The sequence below is a fragment of the Anomaloglossus baeobatrachus genome, unplaced genomic scaffold (assembly GCF_048569485.1).
Source record: "Anomaloglossus baeobatrachus isolate aAnoBae1 unplaced genomic scaffold, aAnoBae1.hap1 Scaffold_74, whole genome shotgun sequence".
Classification (NCBI taxonomy): domain Eukaryota; kingdom Metazoa; phylum Chordata; class Amphibia; order Anura; family Aromobatidae; genus Anomaloglossus; species Anomaloglossus baeobatrachus.
In genome coordinates, this window is record NW_027445118.1 from 379,445 (window position 1) to 397,871 (window position 18,427).

General features: G+C 44.6%; 2 pseudogenes; one reads left to right on the top strand and one right to left on the bottom strand.

The window, feature by feature from the left end:
* Positions 1–2,972: 2,972 nt before the first annotated feature.
* On the bottom strand, positions 2,973–3,178 carry LOC142287663 (U2 spliceosomal RNA; annotated as a pseudogene).
* A 13,484-nt stretch (positions 3,179–16,662) lies between these two features.
* Positions 16,663–16,869, top strand: LOC142287669 (U2 spliceosomal RNA; annotated as a pseudogene).
* The last annotated feature ends 1,558 nt before the right edge of the window (positions 16,870–18,427 follow it).

Consider the following 18,427-nt stretch of genomic DNA (forward strand, 5'->3'; position numbering starts at 1 on the left):
AGGAGTATGTTGAAAAGAACTTGTGCCGGAGTCGGGGACAACAGGAGCAGTGCTTCAACAAGAAGGCGCCTGCCGGTTCCTTCCAACCTGGGGATGTAGTGCTGAAGCGGAAAAGAAGGGCCCACAAGCTGGATGATCAATGGGAAAAAACCCCGTATGTAGTCCAGCCCACAGGATGGGAGAATGGGAATGCCTACCAGATCAGCCGTGACCAGGGGGGGACTTTGGCCACGGTTTCCCGAGACCACCTGAAGAAGTGCCCACCAGCATTGAGAGTAGCGGATGAGGCTCCAGTTCCCAGTCCAGTGGAGAAGGAAAAAGAGGTAATCCACACCATGATGGGTGATTTTCCAGCAGACTGGCCTACACAGAACGGTGCGGTGATCCTTCCAGTGATACTGTTCCCACAACCCGTGGATGAAGAAATGATGGAAACGGTTAACCGCGAGCCAGTGCCCAGGGATGTACCTGTACCCAGCTCCCCTACGCCTCCTTCTGCCCCACATGATAGCAGGGAGGAGGAACTGACTGTTCCCTCTGCCCCACTGCCTGTCACCACTGACACCGGACCCCGAAGGTCCACTCGCCCCAACCTAGGTAGACCCCCACTTAGGTACAGGGAAACTACTCTTTAAAAGGGGGGGGCTTTATGTGTTGAGTGTACCAGTTTGAAAGTTTTAAATGATAAGTAAAGATGATCAACCAAAGAAGTTTACCTGATTGAACCGTGATTAAACCGGCCGTTGCCGGCAACTGTTGTCCCCGTAGGGACTGTGCAACCATTGCGTAAGGAACTGCTTACGGACAAGCCCGAGAACTTGCAGGGCAACCACAAACTTAGTGCAATGTAAATAAAAATGTTTGTTGGCTTGACACCGTTACCGCCTCCGGAGAGGCTGATTTGAGAGGATGGGCCTGGAGGAAAGGGATGGCCTAGGCCCGCCACTACCGTAACCGGTGGCGATCCTCCGGGGGTTCAGGGGTCCCCTTGGACGTGGGCCCCCTGAAAGAGACAGAACCCGCTCGGGCAACTTGGTGCTGGACTGGGGTCAAGGGGTGCTGCCCGCTTCTTAGGGGCAGCATCAGGGCCAGGTTGTTTGGGTGGGAGAAGAGCGGAAGCTGTACCGTTGTAAAATGTTTATGATGCTTTTACATGTTTTACCGTTTTATTCTTTTTCAGTTGTGAAAATAAAACCGGTGATGGACGGGCAGCCCGCGGACGGTCTGCATTTTACTATAGGGGAATGTGGCGCCCTGGACAAGCCAGGTCGTCACAGGTACTACACCAACACACTCTACACTCCGGCTAGGCACACCGAAGCTAAACACAAATCCTAGTTGCCTTCCTCCAGGGGCTGATGTCCACACCAGGGGGTGGGCCAGGCGGTTGATCCCACCCACCGAGGAGTTCACAGTCCTGGAGGCGGGAAAAGGAGTCAGATTAGAGATCAGTTTTGGAGTTAGAGAAGTGAAGAGGAGAGGAGACTGACCGTGTCCGGGTGTGTGGCCCGGGCACTCAGCAAGGTTGGCAGACGGTGGTGACCTTCTGCAGGAGAGGCTGATTGGAGTGAACCGTACGGACCGGGGATGGGCGGTGGCCCGCCGGTACCAGATCGGGGAGTGAAGAGAAGCCAGCACCATCCGGCAGGGCCTACGGACCCCGACCAGGCTAGGAGTCGCCGTAAAACCGGTCAAATCCGTTAGCGACAGGAACCTCCAGGGTTTCCCAGCAGTCAAGACCCGATTGAAGGCAACAGCTCACACCGTAGAGGGAAGCACAGTCACCGCCAAGGCTACAGTTCCCAGGGCCAGAGCCTGCGGGCAAAAGGGGCTCCCTCAGCATCCATCCAAGCTGGGGAGCGGGTTACCGGTGGGAAGCCCGCTAGATTTTGGGGGAATAAAAGGGGTCCAACACCACATCCCCACAGGTGCACACCCACCCATCAAAGAGAGCTATAAGCCAATACCACCTTCACATTGCCAGTGTACCAAGGACATGTTGAGCAACATGAAGGCGGCTGGGGTTATCCGTGACAGTTGTAGCCTTTGGGCAGCTCTGTTGATCCTGTTAAAAAAGAAGGACGGCACCACTCCCCGTATTGAGGAATCGCTAGCTGCATTGAGAACTGCAAATTATTTTTCTACCCTTGATCTCACTAGTCACTATTGGCAAGTGTCCGTTGCTGAGGCAGACCGGGAGAAGACCGCCTTCGCCACCCCTATGGGTCTCTGCGAGTTCAAAAGCATGCCCTTCGAGCTGTGCAATGCGCCAGGAACCTTCCAGAGGCTGATGGAATGCTGCTTGGGACAAGATTTTAGGGTGTATAAAAAGGGAGATTAGATCCCGTGATCCCAACGTATTGTTACACCTCTATAAATCACTTGTAAGGCTACATCTGGAATATGGGAACCAGTTTTGGGCTCCACATTTTAATAAGGACATTCAGAAGTTAGAGTCAGTTCAAAGGTGGGCAACTAGACTACTACAAGGAATGGAAGGCCTCCCATATGATGACAAGTTGAAAAAGTTATTAAGTGATTATTGGCTGCAATGGGGCTTTCTGGCTGGTGCCAGCCTCTCTTCTTAGCACACAGGAACCACAATCCCTACACCATGCTTCAATGGATTCTCTCATCCCAGCCCAGTAAAACTACATATTTTACACAGTCATAAGCAGCCAAAAGGGATCTATTCTATTCAATTGCAAATGATCTAGATAAGACTGAGAATAAGATACTGCACGGGACATAGCAGAGTTGGTCAAGTTGAGTGGAGATGAGTTTGCTATTTGGCACAGCTTTTTGCATCAATAAAGCAAGTAAAAGGTGTGAAAGATAAAAAAAAGGGTGAAAGTGTGAAAAGTGAATTGGCCAAATTGAGGTGCATATAAAGTTTTTGCTTTCTTTCAATTCACTAATGGGGCTCATTTGAATCAGGTGAATTGAGTTCTGCTTTTGGAAACTGGGTTAAGAAGGGGTGCACCGGTCCTGGAGGTACTGCAATACCAGGTCAATGCGTGCAGTGGACAGAGCAAGATTTTTTCCATCTCCTTGTTCTAAAAATCCATTTAATATATGGTCCCCAGAGAGGGGACGTATCAGATATTAAACTGATAAGAACAGATTTAATTTTTTTTTTTTCTGTTTATCAGTAGGACTTCAAAATAACAAAGGTGATCGCCTCCCGTTGCCTGGGAACCGTCCAGGCACAAGAGGGCTATGTGTCACCAGAAGGCGCACACACTTCCTCAAGGCCGGCAGACGTGCAATCCCAGGCACCTTCCAGTACCGACCAAGGTAGCGTCCTCCGAAACTACACTTGATCTTAGCCAAAAGGCCGAGAAGCTATAACCCGAATTGGTTACGGCCTTGAGTGGCACCCTGGCCTATACCGGACACATCTTAGGGAGAGGGAGACAAACCCACGCCTACAGAAGACATTTTGTCACCCAAGCCAACCCTTGAAAAGGCTGTTTTGCAGAGCAAAAACAAGAAGAATGGTGCTTTTTGCAGCCGCCGCCCACTGCAATGAATCTGAATAACTCCTCCTTTTGGACACAAGCACCTCCCCTCCCCCTTGCAGTCTTTCCAATTCATGATACAAAAAGACGGACGGACAGGACAGGACAGGACAGGCTGCCTGACTTTCCGTCACTGCCACCCTTTGCCATCCTTGCCCGTAGAAAGCCCTTTCATCATCCCCAAACCCTAATCTTTTCCCTTCCCTTCCCAGATGCGTCTCACTCCCTTTCATTAGGAAGTGAGCGCAGCCTTTTCTCCGTTCTGCACATGCGCGACGTTAAACACAAATGCGCAGGCGTGCGTTCCATTACCCTCACTGCATTCCACTCCCATACAGGAAGTGGGCGCAGCTATTACTACGGTCGCACATAAAAGAACCCACGGCCACCACTGCACATAGCTGACTCCACCACAGGACACCCACTTCTACACCAACGCAGGTAAGACAGGATCGGCACCTCTATGCTCCCGTTACAATCAGGCTCAGTCACCATGTGATAACGCTCTCAACTCTTTAGTTGCAGGCTCCCCTTGCTTCACCTCCACTGGCTGTGCTGCCATTTCCTCTCCCACCTGGAAGGTATACTTTATTCCACTATTTTCCTGTTTCTCTCTTCCCCCTTTTCCCATAACCTACTTTTATCTGCATTTGTGGGGTATCTATATGCTATTTACATCATAGTTTTATTCATTAATATGGAAGGGAAGAGTGCCCATGAGAGTGTTGAACTGCGGAGAGCAAGAGATTAAGCTGCTCCGATTTGCCACCATTGATAAGCTGTTCTCAGTAGATACACATGCTATCCAAACAGCAGCATCCACCATTGCTTCAGCCCACCCATTCAGTGACAGCTCACCAAGTCAGCCAGAGGAGTGGTGTAAGGAATTACACGTAGGCACTGACTCCACACCTTCACATCACAAGAAGGGGGTCTACAGGCTAGTGCAAGAATACGAGCAAGTCTTCAGCAAACATCCGCTAGACTTTTGAAGAATAAAAGGGGTCAAACACTACATCCCCACAAGTGCACACCCACCCATCAAAGAGAGATATAAGCCAAAACTACCTGCACATTACCAGTGTACCAAGGACATGTTGAGCAACATGAAGGAGGCTGGGGTTATCCGTGACAGTTGTAGCCTCTGGGCAGCTCCGTTGGTCCTGTTAAAGAAGAAGGACAGCACCACTCCCCTGTATTGAGGAATAGCTAGCTGCATTGAGAACTGCAAATTATTTTTCTACCCTTGATCTCACTAGTCGCTATTGGCAAGTGTCCGTTGCTGAGGCAGACCGGGAGAAGACCGCCTTTGCCACCCCGATGGGTCTCTGCGAGTTCAAAAGCATGCCCTTCGAGCTGTGCAATTTGCCAGGAACCTTCCAGAGGCTGATGGAATGCTGCTTGGGACACCGAAACTTTGAAACGGTACTGCTATACCTTTATGATGTTATTGTTTATTCTAAAGCAAACAAGATTTTAGGGTGTATAAAAAGGGAGATTAGATCCGGTGATCCCAACGTATTGTTACCCCTCTATAAATCACTTGTAAGGCCACATCTGGAATATGGGGTAAAGTCCTGAGCAGGTTGATAACCATTGGTTTGAGCATGGTAGGGTGTAGTGCGCATCTTCCTGCATCGGTAAAAGCTGCAGAAGTCCTTGAAGATTTCCGCTTCAAAGGCTGTGCCTTGATCTGTGAGGACTCTCTCTGAGTAGCCATGAGGTCTGCATAAGTGTGCTTGGAAGACCTTCGCTGCAGTATGGGCCATTAGATCTTTGACTTGTACCACAACCATAAATCTCGAGTAGTTGTCTACCATCGTAAGTGCATACGTGAGCTCGCCTCGATATTCTGCAACAAAACTCCCTTTTTCGATTTCAGTTTCAGCAAACACTCCTCTTCCTGTAGAAAATATTTATCATTACCTAAGACAGTCATTCTAATGCATGACAATATTAAGGCAATTTAGTTAAAACTTGTTTTAACTCACCTTTAAGGGGATTGATGTATTTCATGGTCAATCCAGGTTTGTCAGTGATGGCACTGACATAATGTATGGCGTCTTTTTCGGGCGTTATCCTTTGCCTTTTCATTGTGAAAATCCAGTTGCCTATATCAAAGCAAATTCTACTACTTGTAAAGTATTCAAACGCACAAAAATCTGTTATAGATATACAGATTTTCAGAAAAGCTCAAGAGAGTCAGAAATAAAAAATACTTTTTCTTTATTTAGATATTTTCACTATTAAAATTACATATATACAAAACTCCACTGTATAGTACCCATGGACTGGTCAAAACAGGTCAGAAAAATCATAAGCCCGCATTAACAAATGGATTAAGAATTCATAATGCCCTATACTTGAAATAAACATATATAAGGCTCTAATGAAAATTCAAACTTCTTTTTTCCAAATGCAGGGTTATTCAGTAAACAGTAGACATAGTTACATCATGTGGTAAGTGATACTAAAGTGCACATACCATTATAACATTATCCTATACTACTCTGGGATTCACAATCTATTTAATACACTCCCAAGTTATTGTGGATAGGAACCGGGTTGTAATACTATTGGGGTTGCACCATAATATGCCACCCAGCTTTCAATGAGAGCAGTAAACCCACTGAACCACCACAGAGATAACTAATGTCCGTTACCTGTTAGGGAGACCTGAATTCCACGTCCTGCGACCCCAACACGTGTTGGGGTCGCAGGACGTGGAATTCAGGTCTCCCTAACAGGTAACGGACATTAGTTATCTCTGTGGTGGTTCAGTGGGTTTACTGCTCTCATTGAAAGCTGGGTGGCATATTATGGTGCAACCCCAATAGTATTACAACCCGGTTCCTATCCACAATAACTTGGGAGTGTATTAAATAGATTGTGAATCCCAGAGTAGTATAGGATAATGTTATAATGGTATGTGCACTTTAGTATCACTTACCACATGATGTAACTATGTCTACTGTTTACTGAATAACCCTGCATTTGGAAAAAAGAAGTTTGAATTTTCATTAGAGCCTTATATATGTTTATTTCAAGTATAGGGCATTATGAATTCTTAATCCATTTGTTAATGCGGGCTTATGATTTTTCTGACCTGTTTTGACCAGTCCATGGGTACTATACAGTGGAGTTTTGTATATATGTAATTTTAATAGTGAAAATATCTAAATAAAGAAAAAGTATTTTTTATTTCTGACTCTCTTGAGCTTTTCTGAAAATCTGTATATCTATAACAGATTTTTGTGCGTTTGAATTTGTAATTGAAGCTTTACCACAGTGGTGGTGGGAGTATGTTACAAGAGGCAAAATTGTGAGTTACTTGTAAAGTATGCAGAAAATGAAATGTAGAACATATAACATCAACTGCTTAGGAACGCATCATAGGTTAGTACTTAAAAGGATATTGTCATGTTCTAGTCATAATGCAAGCTGGACATTTTTCATGTTACCCTGTAATCGCCGGCCTGTTCTAATGCTCACAAGCCAAGATATAGGCTCAGCTGCTAAGGCTTCCCTCTGCCTTCTGAATGAAACTTGAATATGTCTGGGTCACTGTGTATATAGCAGGTGCTCAGAAAAAATAAGAGTCAATTCAATAGAAATAGCTCTGGCACACTATAGTGATCAATAACGTAAGAAAAGAACTCTTGGAATGCTGAAAATTCTTTATTTGTGCAAAAGGATAATTCATCCAACGTTTCGACCTTGTTTTTAGGTCTTTATCAAGGATAAAGTTATCTAAGATCATAAAGGGTTACAAAACCATATAAACACGTAATTAGTACATAGTACAACATAACAGTACAATATATTGCTACTTGAGAGTACAATGGGTCAAATGACCATGATGCACATACAAAAAATTTTTCCAAAGCCATAGTGAAAACATTTGTACTGAGGAAAGAAAATTTCCACATGACCTATCTGGAGAAACATTCTGGATCAAACAACCAAAAATAGTCAAGCAGGTAAATACACACCTATATGGATAACAGGATGATATGTGTTCAATTGTATAGCGTCATTGCCATTAAGGTACAAATGGAAAACTTGCAATCCTATATAGTGAAGGAAATGAACACATATCATATCAAAGAACACAGGAACATGGGTGTGAGAAAAACCTCAATGTTTATACTTTGTTCTTTATAATGGTGTGAACATGTATATGTCTCAGTACCTTATGCACTTGAGAATTCTAGTGAGTAGATCATGAAAGCCTATTTCAGAACTGGAATCGGTAAATAATTGTAGGTGGAATCTAAATGAAAAGATGGTACAAGTGTTATCATGACACGTGGGCTATAACACAATGGACCGTGTGACAAAGAAGAAAGGAGAGAAAGAAGAGGAAGAAAATGCAACTACCTGTAACATTACGTGATAGTCACTGGTAAGTATCACTTGACTATTCAAGTGAAAAAGGATTCCTTTATTAAAGGGTTCTCAGTCGCCTCAGGATCATGAAATACTAGGGTAAATGATATGAGAATGGGTAAGAAGCACCACTAAAGGAAATATGAGATGCAGGACATATATCTATAAACCCCTGAACTACATGATAGAAATAAAAAGAAGAAAAAAGAAAAAAAAGAAGAAAGAAGAAGAACACATAGAATGCGGAAAGAGAATGGGTACAACTACCTGAGTTACTGCAGGGAGGCCCCTGGTTGGTATTGTGAGGGTTAGTGGAATTCCTTCACTGAAGGGTTCTCAGTTGCCTCAGGTTCGTGAAAAATGCTATAGACAAATAATGCCCGGAGAAAAGGGGTTCATATACAGCGAATAATGGTAATACAAGGTACATGTGTCACATGTAATAGTATATATATATATATTGTACTAAGCTCTACACCAGAAATAGAAAGTAGTCCCTCTGCCTTCTGTCTAGGTGCCCTGAGTTATGTCCTGTAAACTGTCACAGGGACCCAGACACACATGTGTAGTAGGGGAATATCCCTGCTGAGATGCCAGTGCTAGAGCACTCGTTTGCTGTGGAGTTGAACGCTATGTGAGCAGTTCTTACCTTCAATGAGCAGAAGTCTCTTTTTTCAGATTTCAATATCTCTGTGGGTATCTGGCAGAAATATGGAATACTCTTTACTGCTAAGACCCTGTACACCACTCCCACTAAAGGGGGCTTTACACGCTGCGACATCGCTAATGCGGAGTCGTTGGGGTCACGGAATTTGTGACGCACATCCGGCCGCATTAGCGATGTTGCTGCGTGTGACACCGATGAGCGATTTTGCATCGCTGCAAAAACGTGCAAAATCGCTCATCGGTGACATGGGTCTCCATTCTCGATTATCGTTACTGCAGCAGTAACGATGTAGTTCGTCGCTCCTGCGGCAGCACACATCGCTCCGTGTGACACCGCAGAAACGAGGAACCTCTCCTTACCTGCCTCCCAGCCGCTATGAGGAAGGAAGGAGGTGGGCGGGATGTTCCGGCCACTCATCTCCGCCCCTCCGCTGCTATTGGGCGGTCGCTCAGTGACGTCGCTGTGACGCCGCACGGACCGCCCCCTTAGAAAGGAGGCGGTTCGCCGGTCACAGCGACGTCGCCGGGCAGGTAAGTATGTGTGACGGGTCTGGTCGGTGTTGTGCAGCATGGGCAGCGATTTGCCCGTGTCGCGCAACAGATGGGGGCGGGTATCCACACTAGCGATATCGGGACCGATATCGCAGTGTGTAAAGTAGCCTTTAATAAACTGTGTAAAGGATTTTAAGTAAAAATCCACAATAAACCAGCGCTAGATGGGTTTTTATAATTTTATTAATAGACCACAAATAAAAAATTTTTTGCTATCCTTGTTTCAAGACAGAGTATTTGATAATATACAATACACTGATTATTACTAAAACCAAGGACCACATAAAACAAGGACCACATAAAATAAAAAATGAAAGTAATGAGAATAAAATTCTTTTGTATAACCAATTAACTTCGAGGTGATACAATATTCACATTGATTTAGTTTTACCAGTCTAATGTAATGTCCCGGCCGGTGGCATATATTTTGTTTGGTTAATAATTTAGACTTATACAATGAAAGATGTACTATACCACCCCTGGCTAACTTACAAGTTTTAAGTTGTACAATATAAGTTTGCGACGTTATATTCGCCCCCAGGGCCTGGGGGAATAAACCTCACAACAACTTGACCGCAAAAAACACCCCGGATTTCTCCGTTGATTAGGCTGGAACCGCTATGTACAGGATTGACCTGTTAGACTTCCAGAGCGGACGTTTTGAGGCCAGTGGCCGCGACTAGTGCTGGCTCTGGGGGAGATGTATGGTTACCGACATCCCTCTTTACAGAGCCTTTATAACACTTCACAAGGCCACAAACCAGCCGGTCCCGTATTCTCCCAAATGTACTTTCGAAATCAAGCAGTACGAAGCCACTGAAAGCACCAAGATGTTGGCTGCGGACAACAATAAGATCAGCGGTAACTACTCAGCCTCTCCAGCGGGCAGTCCAGACAGTATCCAGTGTCAGCTGACTGATTCCACACAGGAGGAAGTTGCTTGGCAGGTTAGCACCACACAAGGCTCCGATCCGCTTCCAAACGAGCAATGCAGAACCGCTGGAGGTACCAATGTATCCTGGTTGCAGACAAAGGAAATGTCAGCGGTAACCTCTCAACCTCTCCAGCAGGCAATCCGTACCGTGTCCAGTGGAAGCCGGTTGATTCCACACGAGGGAGAGATTACTTGGCAGGTTATCACCGCACAGGTGAGGTAGGCAAAAACAGAGTCCTGATCCGACGCGCGTTTCGGGGGCGTGTAACGGCCCCCTTCCTCAAGGATAACTCAGCTGTTGCCTAGAGCACTATTTATGCATATATTTAATTGGTTATAATTTGCATAAAATTAAACAATGTTTAAATTCAACCAACATTCAATGACCACTACATATATCAATTTGTGAAAGACCGTTCATAATAGCCATATAATATAATTATGTGCAAAGGTTTTTCTAAAGGTTTTTCTAAAAAGACCTATATATAGCCTTGCTTGTATCATCATATACTGGGAAGACAATGTGTATATATGCATATGCTTTTTTTCAACAATAAATTTAACAAAAGGACATCATAAAGGTGTAATATAAATTTGCTATAATATGAAAAGCCCCTTATATCTACATCAACCTTGGGCAAGTGAAGCACCAATTTTAATATATATTATGCATATATACACATATATCTCCATGACAATCGCTTTTTTTTTTTTTTTTTTCCTTCTCTCCGTATTATTATCAGTACCTATTACTCCTCTACCTATAAAAATATAAATTAATTAAAAGCAAACAGTTCTATATCATTATTGAGTCCATATGGTTTCAAGGTGTTCAATTCAAAAATCCATTGGCTTTCTGCTCGTGACATTTTTTTAATGAAATCGCCACCTCTCCAATCCTTAGTTATTTTTTGTACGCGCCATACTTGGGATCCTTTAAAGGACCCTCCATGTTTTAACACATAATGTCTGGATAGGGGGTGCTTAGTACATTTATTTTTAACACTTCTAATGTGCTCACCCACCCTTTTCCATAGGGGTCTAATAGTTCTCTCAATGTATTTTTTCTGACAGGGACATTGAATGCAATATACTACTCCCTTTGATTGACATGTAATAAATTCTCTAATCATGACTTCTGACTGCCCCTGTAAGAAGGATTTCCGTGAAATATTTTTTGTATTCTTACATACTATACAGCTTTTGCATGGAAAAAAACCTTTCAGGCCAAATAATCCTCCCTTATTAGGTGCTGTAAGATTACGTATGGTGGGTGCCACTAAATTGCCAATATTGTTTGCCTTCCTATATATGAATATAACGTCGCAAACTTATATTGTACAACTTAAAACTTGTAAGTTAGCCAGGGGTGGTATAGTACATCTTTCATTGTATAAGTCTAAATTATTAACCAAACAAAATATATGCCACCGGCCGGGGCATTACATTAGACTGGTAAAACTAAATCAATGTGAATATTGTATCACCTCGAAGTTAATTGGTTATACAAAAGAATTTTATTCTCATTACTTTCATTTTTTATTTTATGTGGTCCTTGTTTTATGTGGTCCTTGGTTTTAGTAATAATCAGTGTATTGTATATTATCAAATACTCTGTCTTGAAACAAGGATAGCAAAAAATTTTTTATTTGTGGTCTATTAATAAAATTATAAAAACCCATCTAGCGCTGGTTTATTGTGGATTTTTACTTAAAATCCTTTACACAGTTTATTAAAGGCTACTTTACACACTGCGATATCGGTCCCGATATCGCTAGTGTGGATACCCGCCCCCATCTGTTGCGCGACACGGGCAAATCGCTGCCCATGCTGCACAACACCGACCAGACCCGTCACACATACTTACCTGCCCGGCGACGTCGCTGTGACCGGCGAACCGCCTCCTTTCTAAGGGGGCGGTCCGTGCGGCGTCACAGCGACGTCACTGAGCGACCGCCCAATAGCAGCGGAGGGGCGGAGATGAGTGGCCGGAACATCCCGCCCACCTCCTTCCTTCCTCATAGCGGCTGGGAGGCAGGTAAGGAGAGGTTCCTCGTTTCTGCGGTGTCACACGGAGCGATGTGTGCTGCCGCAGGAGCGACGAACTACATCGTTACTGCTGCAGTAACGATAATCGAGAATGGAGACCCATGTCACCGATGAGCGATTTTGCACGTTTTTGCAGCGATGCAAAATCGCTCATCGGTGTCACACGCAGCAACATCGCTAATGCGGCCGGATGTGCGTCACAAATTCCGTGACCCCAACGACTCCGCATTAGCGATGTCGCAGCGTGTAAAGCCCCCTTTAGTGGGAGTGGTGTACAGGGTCTTAGCAGTAAAGAGTATTCCATATTTCTGCCAGATACCCACAGAGATATTGAAATCTGAAAAAAGAGACTTCTGCTCATTGAAGGTAAGAACTGCTCACATAGCGTTCAACTCCACAGCAAACGAGTGCTCTAGCACTGGCATCTCAGCAGGGATATTCCCCTACTACACATGTGTGTCTGGGTCCCTGTGACAGTTTACAGGACATAACTCAGGGCACCTAGACAGAAGGCAGAGGGACTACTTTCTATTTCTGGTGTAGAGCTTAGTACAATATATATATATATACTATTACATGTGACACATGTACCTTGTATTACCATTATTCGCTGTATATGAACCCCTTTTCTCCGGGCATTATTTGTCTATAGCATTTTTCACGAACCTGAGGCAACTGAGAACCCTTCAGTGAAGGAATTCCACTAACCCTCACAATACCAACCAGGGGCCTCCCTGCAGTAACTCAGGTAGTTGTACCCATTCTCTTTCCGCATTCTATGTGTTCTTCTTCTTTCTTCTTTTTTTTCTTTTTTCTTCTTTTTATTTCTATCATGTAGTTCAGGGGTTTATAGATATATGTCCTGCATCTCATATTTCCTTTAGTGGTGCTTCTTACCCATTCTCATATCATTTACCCTTGTATTTCATGATCCTGAGGCGACTGAGAACCCTTTAATAAAGGAATCCTTTTTCATTTGAATTGTCAAGTGATACTTACCAGTGACTATCACGTAATGTTACAGGTAGTTGCATTTTCTTCCTCTTCTTTCTCTCCTTTCTTCTTTGTCACACGGTCCATTGTGTTATAGCCCACGTGTCATGATAACACTTGTACCATCTTTTCATTTAGATTCCACCTACAATTATTTACCGATTCCAGTTCTGAAATAGGCTTTCATGATCTACTCACTAGAATTCTCAAGTGCATAAGGTACTGAGACATATACATGTTCACACCATTATAAAGAACAAAGTATAAACATTGAGGTTTTTCTCACACCCATGTTCCTGTGTTCTTTGATATGATATGTGTTCATTTCCTTCACTATATAGGATTGCAAGTTTTCCATTTGTACCTTAATGGCAATGACGCTATACAATTGAACACATATCATCCTGTTATCCATATAGGTGTGTATTTACCTGCTTGACTATTTTTGGTTGTTTGATCCAGAATGTTTCTCCAGATAGGTCATGTGGAAATTTTCTTTCCCCAGTACAAATGTTTTCACTATGGCTTTGGAAAAATTTTTTGTATGTGCATCATGGTCATTTGACCCATTGTACTCTCAAGTAGCAATATATTGTACTGTTATGTTGTACTATGTACTAATTACGTGTTTATATGGTTTTGTAACCCTTTATGATCTTAGATAACTTTATCCTTGATAAAGACCTAAAAACAAGGTCGAAACGTTGGATGAATTATCCTTTTGCACAAATAAAGAATTTTCAGCATTCCAAGAGTTCTTTTCTTACGTTATTGATCACTATAGTGTGCCAGAGCTATTTCTATTGAATTGACTCTTATTTTTTCTGAGCACCTGCTATATACACAGTGACCCAGACATATTCAAGTTTCATTCAGAAGGCAGAGGGAAGCCTTAGCAGCTGAGCCTATATCTTGGCTTGTGAGCATTAGAACAGGCCGGCGATTACAGGGTAACATGAAAAATGTCCAGCTTGCATTATGACTAGAACATGACAATATCCTTTTAAGTACTAACCTATGATGCGTTCCTAAGCAGTTGATGTTATATGTTCTACATTTCATTTTCTGCATACTTTACAAGTAGTAGAATTTGCTTTGATATAGGCAACTGGATTTTCACAATGAAAAGGCAAAGGATAACGCCCGAAAAAGACGCCATACATTATGTCAGTGCCATCACTGACAAACCTGGATTGACCATGAAATACATCAATCCCCTTAAAGGTGAGTTAAAACAAGTTTTAACTAAATTGCCTTAATATTGTCATGCATTAGAATGACTGTCTTAGGTAATGATAAATATTTTCTACAGGAAGAGGAGTGTTTGCTGAAACTGAAATCGAAAAAGGGAGTTTTGTTGCAGAATATCGAGGCGAGCTCACGTATGCACTTACGATGGTAGACAACTACTCGAGATTTATGGTTGTGGTACAAGTCAAAGATCTAATGGCCCATACTGCAGCGAAGGTCTTCCAAGCACACTTATGCAGACCTCATGGCTACTCAGAGAGAGTCCTCACAGATCAAGGCACAGCCTTTGAAGCGGAAATCTTCAAGGACTTCTGCAGCTTTTACCGATGCAGGAAGATGCGCACTACACCCTACCATGCTCAAACCAATGGTTATCAACCTGCTCAGGACTTTACCCCATATTCCAGATGTGGCCTTACAAGTGATTTATAGAGGGGTAACAATACGTTGGGATCACCGGATCTAATCTCCCTTTTTATACACCCTAAAATCTTGTTTGCTTTAGAATAAACAATAACATCATAAAGGTATAGCAGTACCGTTTCAAAGTTTCGGTGTCCCAAGCAGCATTCCATCAGCCTCTGGAAGGTTCCTGGCAAATTGCACAGCTCGAAGGGCATGCTTTTGAACTCGCAGAGACCCATCGGGGTGGCAAAGGCGGTCTTCTCCCGGTCTGCCTCAGCAACGGACACTTGCCAATAGCGACTAGTGAGATCAAGGGTAGAAAAATAATTTGCAGTTCTCAATGCAGCTAGCTATTCCTCAATACAGGGGAGTGGTGCTGTCCTTCTTCTTTAACAGGACCAACGGAGCTGCCCAGAGGCTACAACTGTCACGGATAACCCCAGCCTCCTTCATGTTGCTCAACATGTCCTTGGTACACTGGTAATGTGCAGGTAGTTTTGGCTTATATCTCTCTTTGATGGGTGGGTGTGCACTTGTGGGGATGTAGTGTTTGACCCCTTTTATTCTTCAAAAGTCTAGCGGATGTTTGCTGAAGACTTGCTCGTATTCTTGCACTAGCCTGTAGACCCCCTTCTTGTGATGTGAAGGTGTGGAGTCAGTGCCTACGTGTAATTCCTTACACCACTCCTCTGGCTGACTTGGTGAGCTGTCACTGAATGGGTGGGCTGAAGCAATGGTGGATGCTGCTGTTTGGATAGCATGTGTATCTACTGAGAACAGCTTATCAATGGTGGCAAATCGGAGCAGCTTAATCTCTTGCTCTCCGCAGTTCAACACTCTCATGGGCACTCTTCCCTTCCATATTAATGAATAAAACTATGATGTAAATAGCATATAGATACCCCACAAATGCAGATAAAAGTAGGTTATGGGAAAAGGGGGAAGAGAGAAACAGGAAAATAGTGGAATAAAGTATACCTTCCAGGTGGGAGAGGAAATGGCAGCACAGCCAGTGGAGGTGAAGCAAGGGGAGCCTGCAACTAAAGAGTTGAGAGCGTTATCACATGGTGACTGAGCCTGATTGTAACGGGAGCATAGAGGTGCCGATCCTGTCTTACCTGCGTTGGTGTAGAAGTGGGTGTCCTGTGGTGGAGTCAGCTATGTGCAGTGGTGGCCGTGGGTTCTTTTATGTGCGACCGTAGTAATAACTGCGCCCACTTCCTGTATGGGAGTGGAATGCAGTGAGGGTAATGGAACGCACGCCTGCGCATTTGTGTTTAACGTCGCGCATGTGCAGAACGGAGAAAAGGCTGCGCTCACTTCCTAATGAAAGGGAGTGAGACGCATCTGGGAAGGGAAGGGAAAAGATTAGGGTTTGGGGATGATGAAAGGGCTTTCTACGGGCAAGGATGGCAAAGGGTGGCAGTGACGGAAAGTCAGGCAGCCTGTCCTGTCCTGTCCTGTCCGTCCGTCTTTTTGTATCATGAATTGGAAAGACTGCAAGGGGGAGGGGAGGTGCTTGTGTCCAAAAGGAGGAGTTATTCAGATTCATTGCAGTGGGCGGCGGCTGCAAAAAGCACCATTCTTCTTGTTTTTGCTCTGCAAAACAGCCTTTTCAAGGGTTGGCTTGGGTGACAAAATGTCTTCTGTAGGCGTGGGTTTGTCTCCCTCTCCCTAAGATGTGTCCGGTATAGGCCAGGGTGCCACTCAAGGCCGTAACCAATTCGGGTTATAGCTTCTCGGCCTTTTGGCTAAGATCAAGTGTAGTTTCGGAGGACGCTACCTTGGTCGGTACTGGAAGGTGCCTGGGATTGCACGTCTGCCGGCCTTGAGGAAGTGTGTGCGCCTTCTGGTGACACATAGCCCTCTTGTGCCTGGACGGTTCCCAGGCAACGGGAGGCGATCACCTTTGTTATTTTGAAGTCCTACTGATAAACAGAAAAAAAAAAAAATTAAATCTGTTCTTATCAGTTTAATATCTGATACGTCCCCTCTCTGGGGACCATATATTAAATGGATTTTTAGAACAAGGAGATGGAAAAAATCTTGCTCTGTCCACTGCACGCATTGACCTGGTATTGCAGTACCTCCAGGACCGGTGCACCCCTTCTTAACCCAGTTTCCAAAAGCAGAACTCAATTCACCTGATTCAAATGAGCCCCATTAGTGAATTGAAAGAAAGCAAAAACTTTATATGCACCTCAATTTGGCCAATTCACTTTTCACACTTTCACCCTTTTTTTTATCTTTCACACCTTTTACTTGCTTTATTGATGCAAAAAGCTGTGCCAAATAGCAAACTCATCTCCACTCAACTTGACCAACTCTGCTATGTCCCGTGCAGTATCTTATTCTCAGTCTTATCTAGATCATTTGCAATTGAATAGAATAGATCCCTTTTGGCTGCTTATGACTGTGTAAAATATGTAGTTTTACTGGGCTGGGATGAGAGAATCCATTGAAGCATGGTGTAGGGATTGTGGTTCCTGTGTGCTAAGAAGAGAGGCTGGCACCAGCCAGAAAGCCCCATTGCAGCCAATAATCACTTAATAACTTTTTCAACTTGTCATCATATGGGAGGCCTTCCATTCCTTGTAGTAGTCTAGTTGCCCACCTTTGAACTGACTCTAACTTCTGAATGTCCTTTTTAAAATGTGGAGCCCAAAACTGGTTCCCATATTCCAGATGTAGCCTTACAAGTGATTTATAGAGGTGTAACAATACGTTGGGATCACGGGATCTAATCTCCCTTTTTATACACCCTAAAATCTTGTCCCAAGCAGCATTCCATCAGCCTCTGGAAGGTTCCTGGCGCATTGCACAGCTCGAAGGGCATGCTTTTGAACTCGCAGAGACCCATAGGGGTGGCGAAGGCGGTCTTCTCCCGGTCTGCCTCAGCAACGGACACTTGCCAATAGTGACTAGTGAGATCAAGGGTAGAAAAATAATTTGCAGTTCTCAATGCAGCTAGCGATTCCTCAATACGGGGAGTGGTGCCGTCCTTCTTTTTTAACAGGATCAACAGAGCTGCCCAAAGGCTACAACTGTCACGGATAACCCCAGCCGCCTTCATGTTGCTCAACATGTCCTTGGTACACTGGCAATGTGAAGGTGGTATTGGCTTATAGCTCTCTTTGATGGGTGGGTGTGCACCTGTGGGGATGTGGTGTTGGACCCCTTTTATTCCCCCAAAATCTAGCGGGCTTCCCACCGGTAACCCGCTCCCCAGCTTGGATGGATGCTGAGGGAGCCCCTTTTGCCCGCAGGCTCTGGCCCTGGGAACTGTAGCCTTGGCGGTGACTGTGCTTCCCTCTACGGTGTGAGCTGTTGCCTTCAATCGGGTCTTGACTGCTGGGAAACCCTGGAGGTTCCTGTCGCTAACGGATTTGACCGGTTTTACGGCGACTCCTAGCCTGGTCGGGGTCCGTAGGCCCTGCCGGATGGTGCTGGCTTCTCTTCACTCCCCGATCTGGTACCGGCGGGCCACCGCCCATCCCCGGTCCGTACGGTTCACTCCAATCAGCCTCTCCTGCAGAAGGTCACCACCGTCTGCCAACCTTGCTGAGTGCCCGGGCCACACACCCGGACACGGTCAGTCTCCTCTCCTCTTCACTTCTCTAACTCCAAAACTGATCTCTAATCTGACTCCTTTTCCCGCCTCCAGGAC